The sequence below is a fragment of the Papio anubis genome, chromosome 8 (assembly GCF_008728515.1).
Source record: "Papio anubis isolate 15944 chromosome 8, Panubis1.0, whole genome shotgun sequence".
Taxonomy (NCBI): Eukaryota; Metazoa; Chordata; class Mammalia; order Primates; family Cercopithecidae; genus Papio; species Papio anubis.
Window position 1 is genome coordinate 131,432,027 of NC_044983.1, and position 15,633 is coordinate 131,447,659.

Sequence of the window (15,633 nt, forward strand, 5' to 3'; positions counted from 1 at the left end):
AAATAACCTCAAAAAAACACTATCCAAAAATTTACCATTCATTTCATTTAGTAGTTTGAATTGTCCAACTAAGCCTTCCCAGTAGGTTATATAAAGTGTATTACTTTTATAATATTAATTGCTAATCACTAATTTTTAATACTAATAGGGCTTTCATAACAAATACTACAGATTGAATAGATTAAACAATGTAAGTTTATTTTCTCACCACTCTGGAGGCTGGAGGGAAGAGATCAAGGTGCCAGTAGAGGGTTGATTTCTGAAGCTTCTCTCCTCGGCTTTCTTCTGCCAGTGTCCTCACATGGTGTCTCTGTGCATATCTGTGTCCTAACTGTCTCTTCTTATGAAGATACAGTCATGTTGGATGACGGTCCACCCTAATGGCCTCATTTTAACTTAATTACTTTTTGAAGGCCTTACCTATCTCTAAACAGTCTGAGGGTTAGAACATTGGCATATGAATTTTGGGAGAACACAGTTCAGCCCATAATACCATGAAATTTCATGTGTTAGAATTGAAATGCAAATAATCATACTCAGCAACATAAATGCCAGAAATGTGAATAATGCAGAATTTTTATTACTGATTTCCTCACAGTCAGATCAGACTTTCAAAACAGAAACCCACCATCCCTTTCAGAAAACTTTAACTCTCAATACACCCCTTTTCTTTCTTGTCTGCTGGGCTTCAGGTAACGGGGTCTTGGGCAGATACCCACATGGAGTCTGGGCTCCGTTTTCAACACCCGAAGCCAGAACCATGTCTACACAAACAACGGATTCATTGACGCTCACCATGATCACAGCCTGTTTTTCCCAACCTCAAGCTTTTCTGACTTTTCCAACAGAAGTCACTTAAGATGGCAGAGGAGTCCCTTGTTATCTGCTCATCCCATTTCTCCAGCTTCATTTCCTGCCATTCCTTATTGCTTCCTATTTTCAGGATGATGTTGCCTCTCATTTGGACCTTTACAGAAATTTACTCTCTGTCTGTAGTCACTGAATTTATTTTTCCTAGCAGCTAGAGCGATCTTTCAAAAATATAAATAACATGTCTCTTCTTCAGAGACATCCTGAGATTCTGTTTCACCTTCAGCATGAAGGGCAAACATCTTGGGATGGGAGAAGAGCCTGTCTATTTCCTAGTGCCTGTCTATGAGTCTGCAGCCTCATCTCCTGAAGGCCCCTATGCAAAAGATATGTTCCAGCAATTTTGAGCTACCTGCTTTTCCCCAAATATGCTATGTTGCACTTCTCCCATTCCCCACTTCACAAAATACATTTATAATCTTCCAGCCTGTTCCACAAGCAAACCCTGAGGGCCATATTACATTTCTACTTTCATTCCTTAACCCCCTTCACATAGAAAAGATTCCAAACCCCTCTGGATTTCTAGAGAACGCTAATTTTAGAAGTTTGTTTTCTCCTCGTGTTTTCGGCTTTCTCCTTAGTGCGTGACCTTATTGTTTATTTTTCAGAATTGTTGAAACAAGAGCAAAATCAGATTCTGTTTCCATAATTTGCAGTGACACCAAAGGAACCACATTGCATGCCATTGTTGAGTCAGTCTTTGTTACCTTTGCTTAAGCACATACTGCTCCTACAGTGGGCTCTTGGGTGAGTCTAGGTAGCATTGATGCATGCCTGGGCACTTGGGTGAACTGGCAGGGTTGGCCTACCTGCAGCCTCTTTGCATGAGCCTTGAGGAACCTCCTGAAAGAGAATTCCTGCTGAAGAAAAGGACACAGTGAACTTGATATGGTGGGAGGCCTTAGTCTTCAAAAGGAAGTCTGATTCTGAGTCCAGGAAGATGACCGTTCTTTTTTTTTTTTTTTTTTTGAGACGGAGTCTCGCTCTGTCACCCAGGCTGGAGTGCAGTGGCCGGATCTCAGCTCACTGCAAGCTCCGCCTCCTGGGTTTACGCCATTCTCCTGCCTCAGCAGCCCGAGTAGCTGGGACTACAGGCGCCCGCCACCTCGCCCGGCTAGTTTTTTTTTGTATTTTTTAGTAGAGACGGGGTTTCACCGTGTTAGCCAGGATGGACTCGATCTCCTGACCTCGTGATCCGCCCGTCTCGGCCTCCCAAAGTGCTGGGATTACAGGCTTGAGCCACCGCGCCCGGCCAAGATGACCGTTCTTAAACAGACCAGACACATTTCGGCTCTGCCCTACATGTCTCACATCAACCACATACATCCTCTGCATCCACACCAGACACTCTGGGTGTCTCTGCTCCTCAATGTTAAGTTGTATTGCTGTATCACCAGTGTTGGGTGAAAGTGTTACTCTCTGCAGGACCTCCTCTCCCAGTTTTTTAACCCATTTTTGCCATTGAGCCTTCATAGCTTCACTATGACTTTGTGTGAGAATTAATTTTCCCTCCTTTTCCGGGGCAGGATGGATGAAAGGCACAAGGAAGGAAGAATGTACATTGATTGTGTGTTATGTATCAAATGCATTATCTGTTATCTATATCATTGTATTATCAAAAAACATACCATACATATCAAGAAACCTACCATACAATTGTAATTATTTTCCCTGTTTTAAAGATGATCAAGCTGAGAGTGAGATGCTGAGTTGTTAATCTAGTTGTTATAGCCAGCAGGTGGAAGAACAGCAATAGAATCCAGATCTTTTCAAGACCAAAGCTGATGCTCTAATGTCCTAATCCAGTCATGGGCTGACCATGAGTCTCCTCTGGACTTCTCTGGGCTCATTGATGTAGGGACACTCATGGCAGGTACCTCAGCACCTGTATCACACATCCTGCTGCTTCTGTCTTTCCAGAGCTCTGCTTCTGTTTCACCTCCATCAATTCTAGTGGACGTTGACTTCATGCTCTCCTTCCAAGGGTAGACTCTTATCGTTCTAAATCAATCAGTGCATTATATTCCCCTATAATCAGAATGACTTAATTAGACCAGGAGAACTGAATGATAAGTCCAACAGTCTATGTCTGGGGGAGAGGCCTCTGTTCTGTCATCTCGAATATGAACATAGAAGCATATTCTTTGCTTTTGGTAGCCCTCTTGTGACTGCAAGGAATACCAGACTCAGAATCAGGAAAAAGCTGGAGCTTAAAACAACATGAGAGAGAGAGAGAGAGAGAGAGAGAGAGAGAAACTTTTGTATTGTTCACCCTTTCATGAATTTTGTCATAATTTTCAACAGTTGCCTCTAAAAACGTTATGACTGATATGGATGTATTGGTCATTATGACTGATATGGATGAATTTGTATGACTGATATGGATGTATATTGGTCAGTATTCTCTAGAGGGACAGGAATAATGGGCTAGATGTATATATGAAAGGGAGTTTATTACAGATAATTGACTCACACAATCACCAGGTGATGTCCCACAACAGGGTGTCTGCAAGCTGAGGAACAAGGAAGCCAGCCCGAGTCTCAAAACTTCAAAAGTAGGGAAACCGACAGTGCAGCCTTCAGTTTGTGGCTGAAAGCCCAAGAGGCCCTGGCAAATCACTGGTATAAGCCCAAGATTCCAAAAGCTGATAAATTTGGAGTCTGATGTTTGAGGGCAGGAAGCATCCTGCAAGAGAGAAAGATGAAGACTAGAAGAATTGTCCAGTTTAGTCCTTCCAAATTATTTTGCCTGCCTTTATCCTAGCCACTCTGGCAGCTGATTAGACTGTGCCAACCCAGGTTGAAGGTGGGTCTGCCTCTCCCAGTCCACTGACTCAAATGTTAATCTCCTTTGGCAACACCCTCACAGATACACCCAGGAACAGTACTTTGCATCCTTCAATCCAATCAAGTTGACATTCAATATTAGCCATCACAATGGCTTATCACAGGGCTTCTTAGTCTCTCTCTTTCTCTCTCTCTACACACACACAGTCACCAGCACTGTGGCAGATGATGGAGGTTTCTCCTAAATAGACAGCCCATCTTGTTACCTGGTTTCCTCCAGCTCGCCTTCATGTCTTTTCCTAAATATCTCTTCCTCAGGGAGAAATCCACTGACCTCCAGGCCCCTAATTGTACATTCTTTTCACACTTTGTACCTTTTCTTATTAGTATTTTTTATCAAAATCTAAACTGATTATTTGAGTGATTACTTGCTATGGGGTCATTCACTAGATGATCAGCTTCCTCAGGGTGGGGCAATATTGGCTAAGCTCGACCCTGTTTCTATAGTCTCAAGCATAATCTGGGCACGGAAAACATTTGTACAACAAGTGCTGAATGCATAAATAAATGAAGAGCCAGCTTTTAATAAATGTGTGTTGAGTGGAAATTGAGATTCGACATATTTATATGTAATGTGGATTCAGGAGTGACTCTGCAAATTAATATGCACTGAGCGCCTTGGATTCGCCTTTGAACTTGATGCATTGCTTTGACTCCGCTGTCTCTGAAGGTGGTGACTGGAGTTCATTGGAAATGTTGTATTTGCCAATTCCACTTTATTTCCTCAGCCTGGATTTCAGAGGCAAGCAGCATGCCTTTCATTTATCCAACTTATCTAGAGCCTATTCAATAGAATAATCAACTCCCAGCATGTTTCACACTTGTTGCTTGTCAAAGCCTCTTACAGTCAAGAAATGTAAGTAATCAGTGCAGTGTACTTGACAACAGGTAGGATGAGAGGTTCAGGATTTTAATTTTGTTCTTTCTTCAAGAACAAGTGTCTCTCTCTGGTAGCTGGAGTGACCTTTCTGTTCTCATCTACAGGATGTGAAAGCATGTGATTGGCCTTTCAGCAAGGCCTCTTTATGTACTTTCTGTGTGTTCTCTCCTTATCTTTTTTGATTTCTCACCATAATGTTTTGTGATATATTTTTACTTGCCTGTCTTTACCAAATCTATCATGACTGACTTAACGATGAAACCTTTGAGTCAATCACCTGGGTCTCTGGTTATTGTTTCATATAAACATGTTTCCTGAAGGTTACCACAGGCACTACATGCTATGACAAGCATGACAAAAACACAAACAAGATGTGTACCTTGCAACATGTTGCTTGCCCAGTACAGGTCTAGGAGGCTTCTGAATGAAAACAATGCCTGAGGGAATGAGTGAGAGTTCTGTACGAGACAATTTCGGGTGCTCAGGAAATATATGTGGCATGAGTCAAACAAATGAATTGGATGAATGAAGGACAAAGGACTGATGGATATTAAATTATCTTGAACAAAAAAAGCCATCTGTTAAGTCTCAGCATATGTTGTATTTAAAAGAAACAGTAGTCTGACATCTGCAAGAGAAATAAAAAGTAATTAGAAATTTACTAGTTTATGTATATAATAAAAATGGAGGATTTTGCATAATTTTAAATACAATTGATCTTTCAAAATCCTGTGTACAATGTGCTTATGCCCCACACTTCAATCTTCCTACTTGCAACCCCACCTAAGTTCTCTGTCTTTTCTCTGTTGTTCCCAAGCCCTCTTTGGACTCTGTTTTGATACTGTCTTGTATACTCCCTGCTTCCCATATACTCTAGATTAATTCGGTCTTCATGAAGGTTGCTTGATGATCTTCTTACTGAATAAACTTGACCTATTATATTAACTTCTGAAATCCTGACTTGTTTTTAACCCTTTTCTCTTACAGCATCAAAAAACCATGGGTATCTAATAAGCAAACACAGAATATTATTTGTTAGATGAAAAAAGGCAAAAGACTTGGTTATCTTTTGTTTTAGTCATACTAGAGAGAAAACTACTGGAGTCTGAAATCTGGTTTCTCTTAACTCAGTAGTTAATTACTGTGCATGTTGGTTCACTATTTTTCTTTTGTTTCCTTTAGATCTCACTGTTCTCGTCTAAAAAATGGGACAGTGAGGCTGGGTGCGGTGGCTCACGCCTGTAATCCCAGCACTTTGGGATGCCGAGGCAGGTGAATCACGAGGTCAGGAGTTCGAGGCCAGCCTGGCCAACACGGTGAAACCCTGTCTCTACTAAAAATACAAAAAATTAGCTGAGTGTGGTGGTGGGCACGTGTAATCCCAGCTACTTGGGAGGCTGAGGCAGGAGAATGGCGTGCACCTAGGAGGCAGAGCTTGCAGTGAGCCGAGATCGTGCCACGCACTCCACCCCGGGGTGACAGTGCAAGACTCCACCTAAAAAAAAAAAAAAAAAAAAAAAAAAAGAAAGGACAGTGGGAAGTAGGGTTTGGGAGTGGTCTACATTGTGTCAACAATCTTTTTCTAACTCTTCCATTCTTTCTTACAATAAAAGTGAATTGAAAGGTCCTAGGGGTTTATTTTGTCTTCTTTTGATGTCACTTGTCACAAGCAGAAGTCAGGAAAGAACACTCTCCCTAGGTGGAAATTCATAACAAAGAGTTCTGAAATTTAGCTGGAATTTACATTTGCAGATGGTGGCTTTGACAGCATCCATCTCAATCGTAATTTGAAAGGGAGTTATTAGATATACAGTTCTCATGTTATTCAAACAAAGGAGTGTCTCCACTGCTCCCAGATCACGTGTTCTAGGAATGGTGATGATAATAGCACCCTACATCTCTGAGATGGAAAATAAGAACCGGTAATGAGAGAAGAACTTTGCAACATGGTTTCCAGTCTCTGGAAAATGCAGCTGGACAGAATCGAGACATGTGTAAAAGCATTTCCTCCATAGTCAGAACTAGTTTTATTCTTACTTTAGTGGGTTACTGACCGTATATCCTGAGGCAAGTTACTACAATTCTCTGAGGGTAAATATCCTCTTCTGTAAAATGAGAACATGTTGCTTTCCTCACAGTATCCTTATAAGGATTAGACCAAGGTAACTTGGGTAAATATTACAGTGTAATACCTGGCTTATCAGTGGATACTTGACAAATGTTCAACAGGATGAAAGAAGGTTAAAGTGAATCCATTTTAGTCACAGTTTCATATAGGTCTCAATATAACACCTTCAAAAAGAGAAGCAAGAAGCACCTGCTGTATCTGCAAAAGAAGGTGACAGAAACCAGATTTGTGCTCTTGTCTCCAGAACAGAGTTCATCAAACATTTTCTGTAGAAGACCAGAGAGTAAATAGGCTTTATGGACAATATCATCTGTGTTGCACCTGTTCACTTCTGCTGCTGCAGAGTAGAAGTATTCATAGGCAATGCACAAATGAATGAATGTGGCTTTGTTGCAATAAAACTTTACTTATAAACATAGGGAGTGGGTAGGACTTGACTAGAGTATGATAGTTCACTGACCTCTGCTGTAGACTATGAAAGATGTTGCAGCAGATGAATAAAAATGTGAGAGATTAGAAGAGGATTTGGGGATTAAAGGACTCACTTATGGTGAGTCCCTTATTACCCTATCACCCGCTTTGCACACCAAGCACAGGGTAACAGGGCAGAGAGCATCTTTCTTCATCTCAGGTGAGAAAGGGTTTGAAGAGACCACTCAAAGAGGAGCCTTTGTGACCTTGTGTCTAACTCGCACCTGAGACATTACCAGCTAGCCCATAGCTTGAAGGGAGAAGAAAGCAGCTGAACTGGGACTCAGTTGAACTCAGCATTTCTAAAAACAAAGGGTGCATTGTGGTCTCTTGTGGACCAATGTGGGCCTCACATAAGAGAGTTGTCTTAGCTCTTGCTTGAGAAGGGTGAGTGAACTTGATTGAAAAATGCCAGAGGCATACCAAAAAGAGGAAGCTAAAAGGGGAGCCCTACATGATCAACTGAAATAGAAATGCACTGTCTCACTGCAAGGGGGAGAGCTCCAGCCATACAGATGGGCTAGCATTATCACAGAAATTCACAGATGTTTGCTGAGAGGCAGAGTTAGACACTTGCCAGCCTCAAGGAGAACCTGTGTTCTCCCTCAATAGTTCTACTCAAGTAATATATTCTCTACCTCTTTTCTCTCTCCTTCTCCCCCATTCCTACTCTCTAGCCTGGAGGGGTCTGAATCAGGCTTAGGAAGATAGGATGAGATAGTAAAAGAGCAATTTAGAAGAAGAAAAAAGAAGCCAACTGTGCACCTCTCTTGGAGTTCAGGGAGCCACACCCAGGAAAGAGAAGTAGCTGCAACATTGGTTAAGTTTAAAGTTTTGGCCTGTAATCCCAGCACTTCTGGAGGCTGAGGCAGGAGGATCACTTGAGCTCAGGAATTTAAGATCAGTCTGGCCAACATGGTGAAACCCCATCTCTACTAAAAATACAACAATTAGCTGGGAGTGGCACATGTCTGTAATCCCAGCTACTCGGGTGGCTAAGGCTGGAGAATTGCTTGAACCCAGGGGCAGAGGTTGCGGTGAGCCGAGATCACACCACCGGGCTCCAGCCTGGGCAACAGAGTGAGACTCCATCTTATCAAAAAAAAAAAAAAAAAAGGTTTTGATTATTTCACTGGAATAGACAAATTAATTCTTTCTTAATTACCTATATGCTACTTACTTATGCATGACCAGAAAAAATATAAGACTTACCCTAAATGTAATCCAGGGGCAGAACATAACCATCTCCACAGAATAAATGCAAAAGAAAAATAGGAGATAAAAATAAAGTTACCTTATGATTGTATCCCATGAGATATGCTTTTCAAGGTAATGGATATAAATGTTAGTGTCCTCTTCATATCCAAGAACATGAACTTAGTTAAAACTGGGCCAGCAGCTCTATATTGTACCATAGTTACTGAACTTTCATTTACTGAAAGAAACATTTCAATGCACATCTTATTCCTCAAACGTTGCTGTTCGATTATAAAACCAGATCATCAAACAGTTTGGGAATCTAAGCTATGGGATATAGACTAACCCCTCACCTCAACACAGTACATTTCCGTGTTCTAGATACATAAATCTAGAAACGTACATTATGACGCGTTAGCATCTTAGAACTGCAGCATTCGTTATCTTAGAATCAAAGCAGCCCTGTTTCTTGGGATAGAGCTTATTAGAAACATAACCTCAAGATACCTTACAATCTAAGATAAAAAGCCTCTCAAGATCTTAACATCATGGAAGCTTAGAAAAGTAGTCTTAGATTTAAAGAAACCTTACAATAAAAAATAGAATCTTAGAAATTTAGAATTGTGACTTCTTAGAATCATATCACTTAAAACCTTACAGGTCTTCTATAATCTTGGGATCATAGAATTGCTAAAGGTCAGAATCCTAGTGTGTTAGAAAACTGAAATGATAGCATTTTTGAGTCCTGCAATTGAATCTTGCTGGGATCTTAGGTATTATCTATTTCAACTTCTACACAATGTAAAGATCCCTTTATAAAAGTGTTAGCAACAGCAGCAATATTGAAATTGTACAATAGATAATTCTTTGCTGGGGGGAGCAGAAACAGGCACTCACCTGTGTGCACTGCCGGATGTTTGTCACAATTTCTGACCTCTACTGAGCGGTTTCCACTAGCACCTCTTCAGTGATCAGCCATTGACAAATGTCCCAACCACTGTTTTATACATCCTTGGTGTGTGGATTTCCCTGGGGGAGGAAATTATCTTCTAAGACTTTTTTCAACATTTAAAATTGAATGTATACTCTGTGCTAGACCTGATCTCATTTGAATCTCTCAGTTATTATCTTTACATTTTACAAAAGAGAAAGTGCAGGTTTAGAAAAGTTGACTTACTGGGTCAGGGTTACACAATTGATAGCGGGTTGGAGAAGAATTTAAAGCTGTAATATTTTGACTACCCCACATCTTTAAAAGCTGAAACTGTCCCGACTTTACTGTTTGGACAGCATTCGCTATAAGAAATCACTTCTTTTGTTGAGCCAGATCCTATTTTTTTTTTCTCCTGTCTATATTCATAATGTCATTATCATATGGTTATGGGTTTATGACTAAAAGGCTATATATGAAGTTAGTTTCTATAATCAGACTCTCTGAAGTCCAATTACAACTCATGACATATCACTGTGACCTTGGATAAGTTCTTCACTATTTTTTTGCTTCACTTTCTTCAACTGGTATCGGGGTAATTTACTGTTGTGTGACGAGAGACTCCCCCAAAACTTAACGTCTTAAATTAACATCTATTTTGATATAACTCATAATTTTCTGGGTGAGAAATCTGGGCAGAGATTGGTTGAGCTGTTGTTTTCTCCACAGTGTTGACAGAGGCCACTTGATGGTATTCCGTTGGTAGGTGGTTGGTTGGGGTATCCAGGAAAGGTTTCTCACGTGTCTGGCACCTTGGCAGTGATGACTGGGAGACTGGCTTCATATGCAACTATTGACCAAAGGGCAGGCAGGGCCTCTCCAGGTAGAGTGGTAGAAATTCTTAGATGATGGTTCTGGGATCCCAAAGTGAGATTTCCAGTAATGAAGGGGAATGTTGCATGGCCTTTAATGACCAAGCTTTTGGAGTCACTGAGTGTCTTTTCTGTTGTTCTCTATTGGCCAGCAGTCATAGCCTGCCTAGATATAAGGGAAGAGGGCATAGACCTCACCTTATCATAGAAGAAGTATCTAAGAATTCACAGTCATATTTTAAAACCACTGCACCTATAAAATGAGACAATAATAATTCTAATCTCATTGAGTTTTGACTCTTAAAAAAAAGCTACACTTGTTAAAGCTTATGACACAGTTTAGCATGTAATGACTGATCCGAAATATAAGCTGTTTTTATTTACAGGTGGGCTCAAATTCACAGGAATATCTCTGCAATTGCAAAATTACAGAGTCCTTCTTGCCTTCTCAGAGCAGTGGAAACATTAAGGGTTGGGTGGAAGCCAGGGTGCTTGAGGACAAGGAGTTAATTTAGACACAGTTCCCATGAGAGGGACTGTGAGATTAAAAAAATAATCCATTTTAGAGTATAAAAGAGCTGCTTCCATAAGTGATCAAGGCAGAAGGGCTGCCCTGGATTTATTCATGTCTGTATTGGAAGTGACGGGACATGTGTGCTCCCCTTATGTAGCTACTGTGCTGGGCACACGTACCAAATACACTTAGAAGGGGAAATAATAAATCATTAACAACTATGAGCTTCTCCTTGAATGGAACCATGAGGGGGGAGGATCCCCCAAGCAATTCAAACTCAATTACTCTGTTCACCGAGTGTTTGAAATAGAAACAAATGAAGAAGGCAATTGCAGAGGCAGGCAGCATTCATCAGTGCAGCTGGATGCATTTTGTCCTGGGCCACTGGTTAGATTTTGTAAAACAAAAACAGGAGTAAAAATAATAAGAGTGACCCCTCACACTTGCAGAGCATGTCAGAATTAGCAAAGTCACCTGCTAGTCGTCATCCCCTTGAGTTTTCCTGTAAAGCCCAAGTGGTTAATTACAATTGTCCAATGGAGTGACTGGATTTTATACACATCGATGGTCTTTCCCATTGTTACAGACTATCAGCTGTCAGGCCTAGAGCCCAGTCTTTTGGGTCCTTGCTTAGGCTTATTCCAGTGTATTACCAGTGCTCCTGTCTAGTAAAGGTTTATTTAGTATAAAATTAGGAAATGGCTCAGCTTTTGTTCTTTCTCTTACAGAGAACAATTCAATAATGAGAACATCCTTGAGGATCACAGAGTCCAGAGTGCCCAGAGAGAGAGGCAGGAATCATGTCTTGTAGATGGCGAGTTACCTACACATATGTCTAGGTAAGGCCATATGTATAGAATGGGTGAGGTGTTTCTTCTACCGTAAACTCTCTCTTGTCTTCCATCTAAGTGTCCTCTGTTCTGCTGGCTTTTTCAATGTCCGGGTCTGGATGAGAGTGACTCACCTGCATGATGGTGGCTCATGAATTTCTGGAGCCCATGGCATCCACCATAGTGACTTTGTTAGTTTGCTTGGGCTTTCATAACAAGCACAGACTGGGTGACTCACACAACACAACCTTATTTTCTCACAATTCTGGAGGATGGAAATCTGAGATTAATGTATAAGCAGGGTTGATTTCTTCTGAAGGCCCTGTCTTTGGCTTGCAAGTGGCTATTATACCCCACTGTGTCTTCATATGGTCTTCCCTCTCTTCATATCTGTGTCCTAATCTCCTCTTCATATTTGGACACTAGTCACGTTGGATTAGGGCCCACCCTATCCTATGACCTCATTTTAATTCATTACCTATCTAAAAATCCTGTCTCCAAATGTGGTCACATTCTCAGGTACTAGGGGTTAGACGTCAACATACAAATCTTGAGAGGGACACAATTTAGCCTATAACAGTGATCTTCAGAGTAGATTCACCTGCCCGTCTCTGTCACTCTGAGCATGTTAATTCACATGTTAGGTACCAGCACTAAAGTGTGCCAGGCTCTGTGCCAATTAGGCCCTTAGCGTACAGCAAAATGCAATGCAACCACAAGCCCAAACTCACAGAGTGAAAGATGAACATATCTCTTATAGTTTGTAATGTAGCTTTCAGCTGCATTACAAATTCCTACCTTAAAGGTTTGTTGTGAATATTAAAAAGTTTACACACGTAGAATGCTTAGTAGAAGCGTAGGCAAACAGAAAAAGACTATTCAGTATAAAATTAGAAAATGGCTCAGCTTTTGTTCTTTCTTTTACAGAGAAGAACAATCCAATAACGAGAACATCCTTGAGGATCACAGAGTCCAGAGTCCCAGAGAGAGACAGAGCAATCATGGCTTGTAGACGGTGAGTTAAGAGACATCAGTCACAACTACTTCAGGCTGACTTGTGATCAGAAACTACCCAAAAAGACAGCACGTAGCAAGTCCTGTGTGGCCCTGATTGTACCTATAGGACCAGGTGTTAGAGAAATAGTTGGCTTTTATCCAAGCAAAGTTCAACTCTGTAGGACAAGGCGTTAGAAAAATCACTGGTCTGAATTTGAGTTAAACTCAAGTCTGCAGGAGGACTTCCTTTTGATGAGCTTTGCCCTCAAGGATAACAAATGGAAGGTATGAACTGTGGGCCTTATATGGGACTATACTTAGAAGGGACTCAGGAAACAGTCAGTGAAGGTAGAAAACAAGGGGGACTTGTGAAACCAAATCACAGATAATTTCTCCATGTTCTAGCTGGGGCAATTTGGTATTACTTAAATGACAAGAGTTGAGAAGGGAAATCAAAGAGTAGAAAGAGGTAAATCAAAAGTGGTATTCAGATCCTTGAGATGCCCATTAGATATCCACGTAGAGATGACTTGTGGGCAGTTGTGTACATAAATCTGACTTCTAGAGAGAGGTCAGAGCTGTAAGCCCTGGGTTAGGAAACCATAAGCATGACAATGTCATTTAAAGCCCAAGGGCTGGTAAGGTTAGCTAAGGAGAGTATTCTGAGAGAGAGGAAAGCAGGCTAGATCAATCTTGGTCCTATGCTGGCATTCTTACAGTTAGAGCTTTAATAGAGAAAGAACCAGAGAAGATGCTGAGAAAAAGTCACCAAGAATCTGGTATGTGAAAAGGATTGGGTGGTGTATTGGAAGTCAACAACAAAAACAAAAGTGTTTTCAGACAGAGGGAGTATTTATTACATTTAATGTGGCTGTGATGTCATTAAATAAAAGAACAGAAAAGCAACTATTGAATTTGGCAAAATGGAGGGAATTATGTCCTTGGTAAGAACATATTTAGTAGAGAGGTAGAGGGAGAAACATAATGGAAGTTAGTTGAAAAGAGAATGTGAGATCAGCAAGTGGAAAAGGTACTATGGTCAACTGCTTTAATAATGTTTTCCATGAATGGGACTCAAATTTTGAATGACTATGAACTTTGCTGTTAGTAGCATCTTACTGCCATCTTACAGATTTGCTGCCAGAGGGGAACAGAAACAAAACTTAATTTTCTCAGTTCTAGTTAAAAAAAAGAAAACCAGTTGGGATACCATCTTGGGTCACTTAATCGTAACCAAGGACTCCAAAAGAATCTGGAAGCTTACAGATAAATCTAAGGCTGGGATGAAAAAAGAGCATTTCTCAGATGTAGATTGACATGAGGGGGAGGGATGTTTTTGAATAGAGGAGGAGTGGTGCTGAATAAATAAAGCAGAATATAAGGACCAGATAATTGGTTCACTAAATGTACGTGACAACTATGTGAGGCAGATAGGGGAGTATTTCATTCACAGTTCATGCAGGAGGAAACAGGCTTCTGTAGCTCCCCAGTGCAGAGTATAAATTCATACCCAGATGTAAAGGGCTTCCAAGAGCTTATACTCATTTCAGATGGTTATATAATGTCATGCACTGAAAGTCAATGCTATATTTAAACAGCAGGAGAAACAGAAGAGGTGGATCTTTAGGTGTTATGCAGTCGTTTTCTGGAAACTCTCCTGTGCCCTTTCAATGATGCCACATGGGTGCTGTTTACTTTGCCCACCCATGAAGACCTCCTGAGGGTCAGGAATAGGTGACATTCTTTTCTAGGGATCTCAGCAGAGTTCTCTTCATGTATGCCTCTGCTAAAGTTGTTAAACCATGAGAAATACTTTTTTGCATAAGTAAGCTTTTAAAATTCTATTTTGCTGTGTTTCTCTTCTGTTAATTTAGCAAGCAGCTCAACATCTCAAGATCTCAAGATAGTACATCTTCTTGACTTGGTCATGTCTAGGCTCATCTACATGCTTTGAGAGGAAAAAGTGAAAAGCGAAGAATCACTGTTGGTTGATTCTGATTCATTATTAACTGTCTGTGAATGTGTGTGTCTTTTTTTTAGGCAACAATATGATAATATCATATTTTATATAAGAGAATAAGCCTATGGTCATAGCAGTATTATTTAAAGAAAAACACACAGTAACAAAAGTGATTTGGGGTTATCTGGAGCTACATTTTAGTTTGTGTGTGATACAATTATATGTGGATTTGATTTTGATAATCTAGCCTCTCCTGTCTATAAAACTGCTAAAATGTCAGGCCCTATTTTGTATTTGCCTTGTCCTGGTAGTTTAAGATAATGCTGATTTCTAAGGGTAGCTGGTAGAAGTGAAGAAATTATAAGAGTATTAGATTTGTTGCTTAGTATATGCTCAGCCTCTTAGATTACACAGTTGAGCTAATCATTATAATTTGTTGTGAGAAAATAAACATTTTTCAACACCAATCTGATTCTTGAATAATCAGAATAATCATCAAACCAAGGCTGGGCTATTTACAGTGACCTACTGTGCATGTGTGTGGTTAATCTACAGTCAGTATTGCATGAAGGCAACCTAGTGTAGCAAAAGGAAATGGAGTTTGGATTCCAACATTTGGAGTCAATCGAGTTACTTCCATGTCTTACTACTTCTTTGATTTGTGGTATATTATGGCCTCTTTGGGTCAAGTTTTCTTATTCTTAAAGCTGCAATGATAATATGCAGGTTCAAGGATTTTCATGAACTTTAAGAAAATTATGGTAAATAGCAGTGTCAATTCAGCCTATGGCAGACCCCAGGAAGGATGTTTCTTTCTTACTATGCAGGCTTTTGTATTTTCTGTCTGCCTATGTCAAATGGTGATCATAGAATCATGAACCCCAACGGAATTATGGTCATCATCGTAAACAAAGCATTAAGACATGAGTAAGGATTGACATTACGAGTACACAGCTCTCCTTGTTCAACTTTCCAAAGTATAAAAAATTGTCGGCCAGGCGGGGTGGCTTATGCCTGTAATCTCAGCACTTTGAGAGGCTGAGGAGGGTGGATCATGAGGTCAAGAGATCGAAACCATCCTAGTCAACATGGTGAAACTCTATCTCTACTAAAAATAAAATATGGACCTGGTGGCAT

The 15,633-nt window shown here is 40.5% G+C and overlaps 1 long non-coding RNA gene across 1 annotated transcript in view; it reads left to right on the forward strand.

Moving 5' to 3' along the window:
* The window catches only part of LOC103887164, a 100,011-nt gene that overhangs the window by 71,666 nt on the left and 12,712 nt on the right, over positions 1-15,633 (forward strand). The window contains exons 4-5 of the long non-coding RNA XR_002524039.2: positions 11,439-11,549; positions 12,468-12,555. This is a non-coding gene — a long non-coding RNA (uncharacterized LOC103887164). The remainder of the gene's footprint in view (positions 1-11,438; positions 11,550-12,467; positions 12,556-15,633) is intronic.